The sequence below is a fragment of the Cavia porcellus genome, unplaced genomic scaffold, assembly GCF_034190915.1.
Source record: "Cavia porcellus strain 051 isolate PalLab524CR breed Dunkin Hartley unplaced genomic scaffold, mCavPor4.1 scaffold_1, whole genome shotgun sequence".
Taxonomy (NCBI): domain Eukaryota; kingdom Metazoa; phylum Chordata; class Mammalia; order Rodentia; family Caviidae; genus Cavia; species Cavia porcellus.
Window position 1 is genome coordinate 122,444,631 of NW_026947484.1, and position 10,820 is coordinate 122,455,450.

Below are 10,820 nucleotides of genomic sequence, written 5' to 3' on the forward strand. Positions count from 1 at the left end.
TCATCAGCTCCCAGCCACAACTGTCATACTTCCTTGAGGCAGACCACGCTTTTTTATTCTTCACAAGCTAAATGCAGGTAACTTAGCCTGGAATTTTCTTTCTGCTGGAGTTACTCTGCATTTATTACACAGAGTTGGCTGCTTCTCATCCTTTATGTCTAAACTCTATTGTTGTTCTTTAGTGAGGTCTACTTTAACCAGTCTCCTTAAATTGGTGGCTCTTTACTCTCCTGAAACTGCCACCTGTAACCTCTCCTTATTGATGAATCTTATAACAATTTGAATGATATTTATTTTAATTAGTGTAAGATCCACGAGGGAAAATATGTCTATCTTGTTTTCACCTCAGTATTTTGTATCAGGTCTCCTAAAATAGAATATGATAGATATCTATCATATTCTTTTTAATTGTCATGACTCCTCATAATAGAATCCAATATTTGTTGCACAAAGAAAGATACACATATAGCGGTGCTATTGAGTGGCATATTATAGGAACTTGGAACAAATCTCTTTATTTTTCTGGAACACATCTGCTTTCTCAGTTGAGACGATTAGACTTAAGACTGTTAGCTTTCAGTTAGTCACCATATTTATATTCACAGCACATTTCTGTTAGTAACTTCTCTCATTAGCAGATTGGCTCTTGGGGGAGAATTGATTAGTGGATTCACAATATCTTTTTCTTAAATAACTGGAGTCTTGTTACTTCCCACAGTTTTCAGAACACTTATGCTATGTTTATAATACCTATCCTCACACAAAATAGTTATATGAGTTATCCAACCACCATCCTGGCATATTTTATCACAAATTTAATGACATAAAGATGATATACAGGTAAATACTTTAAAACAGATTATCATATTAAGTATGTGTAGTAGACATTCTTCAATAAAAGATGCTCAGTAAACACACATTTATTAAGTGGTCTTTATGTACTGGATACCTGTTAGGCTCCTTATAAACTATGGTGAGCAATAGCATATCTCCTTAACCACATGTCTTTTGCATTCTCCATTTCAGCAAAACTAGTATGACATGGACAATGCCAAAGTCCTCTGTCAGAGGCAGCAGTAGTCAGGCCCTTTTGGACCATGACTAGAGTTGCCTCTGCGTGCCTAGATGAGTGATCACAGTGAAATGAAAACTGGGGACCAATTCTTTGGGAGAATCTTTCTGAGCAAGGATTCCAATGGCTCTATTATCCAAAGAAAGGTTGGAACTTTTTCCTTAAACCTGAAATGGGTGATGTTTTGCTGATTGCTGAGATGCCCTTAATAAATCATTCTTCTTCTTGTACAAAGTACTTAATTCATTTGAGTGGTGCTAATTTCTGTAGCAGTCACACCTTCTTTGCCTTAACTTTACACGTGGGTCTTTCTGGATAAAATTTAAAGTTTTCAAATTTTTATGCTCTGCCTTTTGCCCTTGATTCTTACCACAAATCTGGTGAAAAGCAGCTAGCATTACCCATGCCACAGCCTGAATGATGACAGTCATGAAATTTCCTCCACCAGACTAATTCGCCCATCCTCTTAGTTCCAGTTTATTTCAAAGTCTCAGGACATGGGCTAAATGAAGACAAATTTACTTTCAGGGTGTAATACACATGACTTGCAGCTGCTGATGGAATCCTTATTCCCAAACTGAAGCCTCCTGAACCTGCCCTGTCAGCATTCTGGTATTAATCTTCAATCAAAAATACCCATCAAGCTCTGCTCATAGCATTCTAGGAATACTCCACCTGGCATCACCACATCTTTTCAAACTCCTCCTGCAAAGACTTTTAAACCACAAGGTCAGCTTTATTTACAACAACAACCCCACTTCTCCTGAACCAGTTTTTATATTAGTTAGCTTTCCTATTGCTGGGACACAACGCACAGCTTAAAGTAGAGGTTTAATTTGCTCATGGTTCAGTCCATAATCAGCTGGCTCCAACAGAGACATCATGGAGGAAGGATGTTGCAAAGCAAAGGTGCTTAGTTCACACTGGCAGAAAACAAGAGGAGGGGAAGAGTAACATCAAAATGAACAAGAGACCAGTCGTAAACCACCACGGTCATGCCTCCATGATCTTCCAGACATATATAATGGTGTGTTACATCAAGCCCAGAGCAGATTTCCAAGCCAGTCAAGTTGATAGTGCATTTTCCTAGCCACAATCTCAAATATACGTTTTGGAACTTAACGCTGAAGGTAATGGTATTAACAGGCTTTGGGAGATGATTAGGCTGCGAAGGGTACGTCTAATGGATGGGATTCATGACTATAAAAAATTCGAGAAACTAGCTAGCTCTTTCCATCCCTTATATTGTGTGAAGATGTAGCATTCGTTCCCTTTGGAGGGCATGACAAGAAGGCATGACCACTTTATTTATGTATTTATTGAGTCAGAGTTTTGTGTATAAAATTCAGGTTGACTTAATGTTGTCTCAGCCTCTGGGATGCTGGGATTACCAGGATATACCACCATATCTGACACAAGATATCATTTTAAAATCCAAAAAGGAGACTGATCAGACACCAAATTTACTGATGCCTTCATCTTAAACTTCTCAGACTCCAGAACTATGAGAAATATATTTTCAGTTATGAAGTAACTAGTCTAAAATAGTTGCTGTAGAAGCATTAATAAACTAGACAGAATCCAAAAGAAAGAGTATATTTTGAGTTAGAGAGTAAGTATTACATCTGTTAGGCAGCCCTAACATTGCAATATGTCTGAGTATAATGATATATAATTGAAATGTGATCTCAAAGTCACATTTGTTATAGAGGCCATACAGGTGTGAATTTTTAGTGAGTGGGAGGTGAGAAACCGTGGGTTCAGAAAACACTTTAACAGAGTGTCTGAAGAAGGGAGCAGAAAATTTGAGTGTTGTAGAGGGATAAGAGAATGTTTTTAAGATGAATAATATGCAGCACCTATAATTGTGGATAGAAAAGATCCAATGGAAAGGAAGAGTTTTATTTTTACAGGAGAGAAGATACTTCAGAGACCCAGGAAATGAAATACCTAAAGCATAGGTGCAGAAATTAGCTCAGGAAAGGTGTTATTTCTAAAGTAGTAGGAAAGATGCGACAATATGGTATACATTCTTGGAAGTTCATTGGTTATTTCTTTCTCAAAATTATTTAGTCAATGTAGGATTTTTCAGTCTTAGGTTAGGGGAATGTTTCCTTCAGATATTTTGCTTTCTTTATTATTTCTTCCTATTTTAAAGAACATTCATAATGCCCTTAATCTTCCATGACCTTATTTTTGATTCTTAATAGCTTCATTAACAGTTTCCTACATTCAAATTCTCACTCATGGCCTTTTACAAAGGACTGGGATGAATTGCTTCAAATCTCAAAATTAACCTTTTAAACAAAATACTTTTTACTATTTTAAAAAGTGTATACAGTAAGAAAGATGTGTATACTTGTGATGGATATATATATGATTACAATGTTTGTAATAATTACCTTTAGTTCCTATGTTATAATGAGTAATCTTATTATAAAGAAACCAATTAAACACACAATTTTATCAAAAGCAATTGTGCATTTGGGAAAGAACAAAGCAAATAGGAGAACAGGAAACTATTTTCAAATATAAAATATCTCAGTACTTTGTGTTGGTAAAGTCTTTTTAACCTTCTGTGATAGGGAAACTTGCCTTGAATTCTAGTTAGTTTTGTGTCTCAAAACTTTCAGGTCAAAGAATTATTTGCAATTTGATTGGTGAATAATTGTTCAGCTTCATTCAGGGGTGAGCTATTCTGTTTCTAAAACAACATGGAGTTGGATTTTAAAGTTGATCCATATGGTTTGGTTACCTTAATGGCGAAATGTGATTGACAGTCCAGTATTTGACATGGGTTTGGAGATTCCTTATTAGACTTGGCCTTTCTCATTTCTCCTTTCTCCTTTAGTACACACCTTTAAAAGTTTCTAGTCAAGATAAATCCTTTTTTGTTAATCATCTTTATGGAGAGAGCATTTTAATTTAAAAATAATTTCCTTTCTCCAAGTTCTGAATCTGAAAAATAGGCTTTAGGGAGTGGAAATGTTCTGCTTTTCATCATCAGTTCCCATAAGTCTCATTTCAAAAAATTACCTGATTGCAAAAAACGATTATTCAAGCACACACCTGAGTCCATCTCTTTTCTACTCTTGGTCAATCATGTGATGTATTTTCAAAGTGTTCATCCGGTCACAGGTTTTTTTCCTTGAATGTTCCCTCAAGGATCCAATATTTTGCACCAGGTTAAGTGCCACGTTCTTCACTTGTTCTTATACTTGGGGCTTACAGTGACATAGAGCATTTTTCTTGACTATTTATTGCATTAGATAATTATTGTAGCTCCTCGATTTCTCTTAAGATATATATATATATATATATATATATATATATATATAACAATAAATGAGTCTATCATCTGAGAAAAGGAAGAGCAGAGCTGATCAAGCTGAGAAGGTACGGTTTCTAGCAGCAAATCTAATTATGTTTTATTTAATAGTGATACTGTTAATAGGATGAGGAGAAGAAATGATGATAAAAATTTGGATACATATGAATTTGTTCATAACAAAAGCCTGATATGATTACCTAAAAATCACACTTGCACCTTAATGTAGTATACTCAATAAAAAGAGCATAATTTTATGTAATTTAGGTTTTCCTGAAAAAGCTAGACTAGTTTTTAAGGTTGTAGTGAGTCTAATTTATTTCATTTCAATTCTGCAAACATTTCTTGAGAACTAACCTGCACCTGGAACTGTGACAGGTGTTGTGAATGTAAATCTCAGCCCTCAAGGGACTCACTGCCCCCTTAGGATGAGAGACAATTAAACAGCTACATGACAATGTGATATTTACTCTAATAGAGGAGAGCACAGGATGTCTTGGGAGCTGTGGAAAGAATATTCCTAATTGAGAAGAAGATATTTGTCAGACTTCAAAGAGCATAGCGCATGACTTTAGAACTTAATCTTGAAGGGCAAGTGAGAATTGCAGGGTCAAAATGGAAAGGAAGAGATTTCAAGGCTAAGAAAAACAAAGGCAAAGACACAGAAACACTGAAGAGTATGTTTGGAAAGCAGCAAATCATTAGGGATGATTTTAGACCTCTGAAATTTATGGTTGGGACGAGTCACATAATGTCAGTTTCTAGGGGATTTCATGGAGGAAATTTGATTTGAATTAGAATTTAAAAATGACCACAAGGAGGGGAAAAAAGTGAAGCAGGAAGGCATGCTGGCTACCCTACTATCACCAACACAGTCTGATGATGACACAAAGCTTGTTTTTATTGTTTGCTACCTGAAGTGAATTTAGGTTGTGTATTGGAAGGGAAAAAGCAAGGTCAGAATTTATTGAGAATTTTAATTTTGATTTAAGGCAATGACTTCAAAGTGGTCATTTGATTAGAATTTGTTGTGGATCACGATACAAAAATCTAGGATAGGGAAAATAGCAAGGCAAGGATTTTAAGGTAAGATTCATGGTTGGCTGCAATTCAAAGAATTTTACCACACAGACTCTTGATGTTTCCCATGAAATAGTTGATGAGTCATTTGGAAAGGTGATGCTAACTTAGTGGAACAGTAAAATTTTCTTTTCTCTTCCCTCCACCCGTTCTTTCTTTCTTCTTTTCTTCCTAGAGATTGAACCCAAGACTCCCACAGATGGTAAGTGCTCTATTACTGAGCTGCAATCCTAGCCCATTTTATTTTATTTTGAGACAGGATCTCACTAAGTTACCCAGGCTGACCTTGAACTTGAGATCCTTTTACCTTAACCCCATAAGTAGCTAGGGTTACAGATTTGCATTGCAACATCTGGGCTTTCCTTTTCTTGAGCTAGGATGTCCATTTTCTTTTCTTTTCTTTTTTTTTTTTTTTTTTTTCTGCTTATAGATAGCAGAACTTCTGTTTCTTGGGACTTTGGAGCCTGGGGCTTCCATCACCAGCCTATCCAGCTCTCAGTTCTTAAGATTTAGACTAAGAGTGACACCAGTGTTTCCTTTTGGACATGGAATGGATTATTCCACTTGTTTTTCTGAGTCTCCGGTGGTATAGTTTGCAGCAGTTCATGGAATTCGGTGATCTCCATAATCATGAGAGCCAATCTTATAATCTTTCTCTTTATCTCTCTCTCTCTCCCTTTCTGCCTTCTATCTATACATATCTGTCATCTATTATTTATCAATCTATCATCTTTCTCTCTCTCTCTCCTCTTCTTTGCTTCTAGGCCCATCAGTCTGTTTTTTAACTTCTACCAGTGAAAAACCTGAAACTAGGTATTTAAAAAAGAAAACAGGTTCATTTTGCTCACCATTTTGAAGCTGGAAAGCCAGACGCATGGCTCTGATAAGTACCCTTGGCTGTATCACCTTGTATGGATGGCGTCACGATGTCTGGAAGGGGAGGAGCACATGGTAAGTCCTGCAGAAAATTATTATCACCTTATGAGTATATTTGTGTGTGTGAGGGTAAGAAATAAATTCAACTGTAAGTGAGGCAACTTCTTTCTCTGTGAAATTTCTAGGGCCCTAGTGGTATGGAAGCATGACTAGGTATTCCATCTAAGGTGAAGAATAAATTTTTGTATCTGGCATCTTCTACAACCAAGAAAGGGTACAACACTTATTTGGGGGGATTTTAATTTTAGAGGGAGCACATTCCTTACTTGGGTGTGTTATTCTGGTGGCCCAAAGGTCTTCTACTTTTGAGTGAGACTCAGAACAAAAGAAGGATCTGCAACAGTTCTGGGTTGCAGTGCAAACTGCTCTGTTATCTGGGCCACGTCATGCCACAGATCTGATGGTGCTTCAAGTGTCAGTGGCAGATGGTGATTCAATTTGAAGCCTTTGGCAGGTCCCCATAAGTGAACTTTTAGGATTTTGTAGTAAGGTCCTGCCATCATTCACAGATTACTACCTTGCCTTTGAGTGGCAGCTCTTTGCCTGGTACTGGGTCTTCTCTAGTATGTGAATTGAAATTTATGGACTACCAAGTTATTGTATGCTCTGGGATGTTTATCATGAACTGGGTAATACATATGCATCAAGCCATAAAGCTGGGCATGTACAGAAGCATTCCATCTTCAAATAGAAGTGATATATATGTCGTTGGGTCCAAGTAGCTATAAATATTAGCTGCAATCATGTGGCAAATTAGAGAAATGAGGACCATTAATTGTTGTATTTCCTCTCTATTCTGTTGGAAACAGGGTCTAACTACGTAGACCCTGTGTCCCAAGAGGAGTATTAAAATTTACATTAATATTTAAGTGTCTGGAAACTTTACGTCATCGTGCTTAAGACTGATAAACATTTTTTAAAGACTTTATTTCCTTTTTTGGGGCAAGAATTAGTGTGTCTGGTTGTCTGCAGGACAGTGAAAGTGCGTTAAGTACAATTATTACTTTATTATTGTTTTTATTTAGAGATGATGGTTTAAGGAGATGTATAACACTATCAAATTAAGAATGAATATAGTTACTGTGTTTAATTTTATGTTAATGTGACTGAAGAATGACCGGAAAGCTGGTAAAACATTATTTCTGCATGTGTCAGTGGGGGTAGTGCTTAAATTGATAAACTGAGTAAATATCTGCCTCACTAACATGGGTTAGCATCTTCCACTCTTCCAAGGACAAAACAGCAGAGGGAGGGCCTTTCTGAGCCAGCATCCTTCTCTCTTCTTTCTTCTCAGGGTGTCACATCCATCTTTTCCTGCCTGTGAATGTTGGCGCTTTTTCTTCTTGGGCCTTCAGATTCTGGGATGTATGCCATCAGGTTCCCTGGTTTTTAGGCCATTTGACTTGAACTGAATTAAACTGCCAGCTTTTTGGGGTTTTTGGCTAGCAGACATAGGGTTGAGAAACTTCTTGTTTCTATGATTCCATGAGCCAATCCTAGTAGTAATACAGATGTCTGATGTATGTTATCGCCTACTGATTCTGTTTCTTTGGAGAATCCTGACCAGTGCAGCATACTTGTGAGCAAGTGTGTTTGTGTGTGTGTGCACATGCATGCGTGCACATATATGTATTCTTTGGACCTAGGTAGAGGAAGCACATCTGTGGTGATTCATTCAACACTGTTTCTAGGCTCTCAGAACAGGATTTCTGCGCACAACTGTCTCCTACAAAGGTTCAGAGTGATATCACTCTGTTACCCATTTTCTGTTTGCCCCTAGAGTACTCACAGGTAGCATTTGTGGGTGTAGCATTTATCCCAGATAATTTGTAGATTATCATCCTCATTTACCTGAAGTTTGCCATGAAATATCTTGCTTTAATTATTATTTTCATATCGCCTTAGTATAATGGTAGTTTCTGGAAATGAAAGACATTGTTGTATATATAGCATTCTAGTTTTGGTAGTGTATTTCTTTGTACAAAACACAGTAATTCTCAATAGCGGAAAATTAAACAAATGCTGGTAGCGAGTTGCACTTTTCCCATCTAAACAGGCGATGGGTAAATTACCATTCTAGCTGGGCGCGGTGGCACACATTTGCAACAAGGCTGAGAAAGGGGAATTGCAAGCTTGAGGTCAGTATAGGGACTGTCTCAAAATAAGATTTAAAAATATAAAAAAGGGCTGGAGGTGTAACTCAGGGCAGAGTATTTCTGGATTCAATCAGCAGTAATGCAAACATAACAAGCAAACACTGAGGAAAGAGTTGAGGAGAGATTAGGATAGAAGGGAGATTAGAATCCCCTATATGAGCTAAACACATCAATTAATTGTTGTGTGTAAATTGAGTGCTCTAATTTGCCTGGAGTTAGTGATTGACTAACAACTTCTAAGCCAGAAATCAGGTTACAGTAATCACAGTCAAGCTGTAAATATAACATTTAAATAATAAGCATGAATAAATCCCTGGGATACATTGAAGTTTTCACTTAAATGTTCAGTAGAAATGCCTGCTGGAATCCTATTGATTTTTAAAATAAATTTGGTAGTGTTTATCAATGCTATTTTAGTGCAATTAATCTACCATTTAACTTTCTACATCATAACAAAGGGAGAAGAAAGAAAAGATCCTGCAGAAATTGGCTTGGATCCTGATTTGACCTGTAACCAGTGGAGCTGAAGCTCCTGCAAACTCCAGGTGATTGACAACACACGAAGAAATTAACTATTTTCAGTATCTCTACTCTGCAATTACCTTAAAATTTGAAAATGGATAATTTGTTCCTAGTTCTTTAGTGAATATCAAAAAACTTCAACTTTTGAGTAGGCTGAGCCCAGCTGTGTTATTCTGAACCTTTCTGCTGTTTCATTTAACCTTCCAAATTCCACATGGCTTAGCCCAAATAAGTATAAAGTATTTTTCACAGTGTTACTAAAGATCTGCATTTTAAATGGGGCTTTTATTTTTAAAATCAATCAACTAGTTTTAATCTGTTGGTTTGTTTTTTGAGCTTCTAGGGATTGAACCCAGGGTCTTTCCACTGAATTATCTCCTTAGCTCTTTTTTATTTTGAAACAGGGTCTCACTAAGTTCTTAAATTGCGCAGTCTAGGCTTAAATTTTTTCTCCTTTTACCATAGCTATCCAGAGTGCTGGGATTACAGTAGTGAGCTGCCATGTCTGGCTAATCTAACAAAATTTTGAAAGCTGTGCATTAAATTATTGTTGGAATTCCACTGGTGTTTATCTCAGATGGATTTGAGTCCATGTGTATTTGGTCTACAAAGTACAACAAATTTTTATTTGAACTCAACTTAACTGAGCCCCAGTGTTATACACCATGAGTTTATGACCCAAAATATCCACAAATACATCTTTGAGACAGAAAATGCCAGGATCATCAGAAGTCACAGCCATACTTTTCATAGATGGCTTGAATTCAGGAAAATATGACACATGCAAAGTCCTGTTTCCCACTTAGTTTCTGCAACCCATAATGACTGGTAGAGAAGTTTTACGGAGTGTGTGTGTGGGAGGTGGGGAGAGGATGATCTTCACAGTTTGAATTGTACCACACTTAAGGCAATTTTATAAAAAGTTAACTATTAAATAAGGGTTATCAATTAAAAGCAGCCATGAAGTGAGGATATTTTCTTTAGTGATTTTTTTTTTAAAGCAGTTTGGTGTTAGAGGGAGTCTCACTATATTGTATAACACATGTTAGAAGCATTTAGCATCGATTAACAACTGACAGCAACGTTGTGTGCAGAAAGCTTGAAATCCCTAAGCAAAGAATGGTACAATTCATTTGGAAGAAAATGCGTCACTACTGTGATATTGATTACTAATTTCCAAGTTCCAATTTTTAACATATGGACACCTATCAGCGCAAGTCCTTAATTTCCTGGTTGCTTAATGTAGCACCAATAATTTCAAACCTAAAATAAAGAAGTTCTTGTGGTTTTTATCTTAAATAAAGTATTTGAGTACAAATTACTTCTTTTTACTGTTTATTAAAATTCTGAATTTTACATACTTCTTCCTCCTGTCCCATCCCTTAAATCTTTCATTTTTTTCTTTCAGTTTTATGACTAAACCTTTGACCAGAAAATAAATTTTTATTTTCAACAGGTACTCAACTCTTCAATGAACAGTTGGGTAAGAGATGGGTGTGCCTAAGGGTGACAACTAGGAATTTGCCTCTACACAGTTCTCCGTATTGTGAAAGACTCAGTGCCAGTGTGAATTTAACATGTCCCCAAAGGCCCATTTGCTAGACACTTGGTCAACAGTGTGTGGCACTACTGGCAGGTGGTTGCAACCTTTGGGAGACTGGGCCTGGTGGAAGAAGTTAGGTCACAGAGGTTGTGTCCTTAGGGTAGTGTTGGAACCCTGGCCCTT

The 10,820-nt window shown here is 36.8% G+C and overlaps 1 long non-coding RNA gene across 1 annotated transcript in view; it reads left to right on the forward strand.

The window, feature by feature from the left end:
* LOC111754258 (uncharacterized) overlaps positions 1-10,415 on the forward strand; it is a 35,447-nt gene extending 25,032 nt beyond the window's left edge. Inside the window, exons 9-11 of the long non-coding RNA XR_002788950.2 lie at positions 5,656-5,682; positions 6,245-6,431; positions 9,031-10,415. This is a non-coding gene — a long non-coding RNA (uncharacterized LOC111754258). The remainder of the gene's footprint in view (positions 1-5,655; positions 5,683-6,244; positions 6,432-9,030) is intronic.
* The last annotated feature ends 405 nt before the right edge of the window (positions 10,416-10,820 follow it).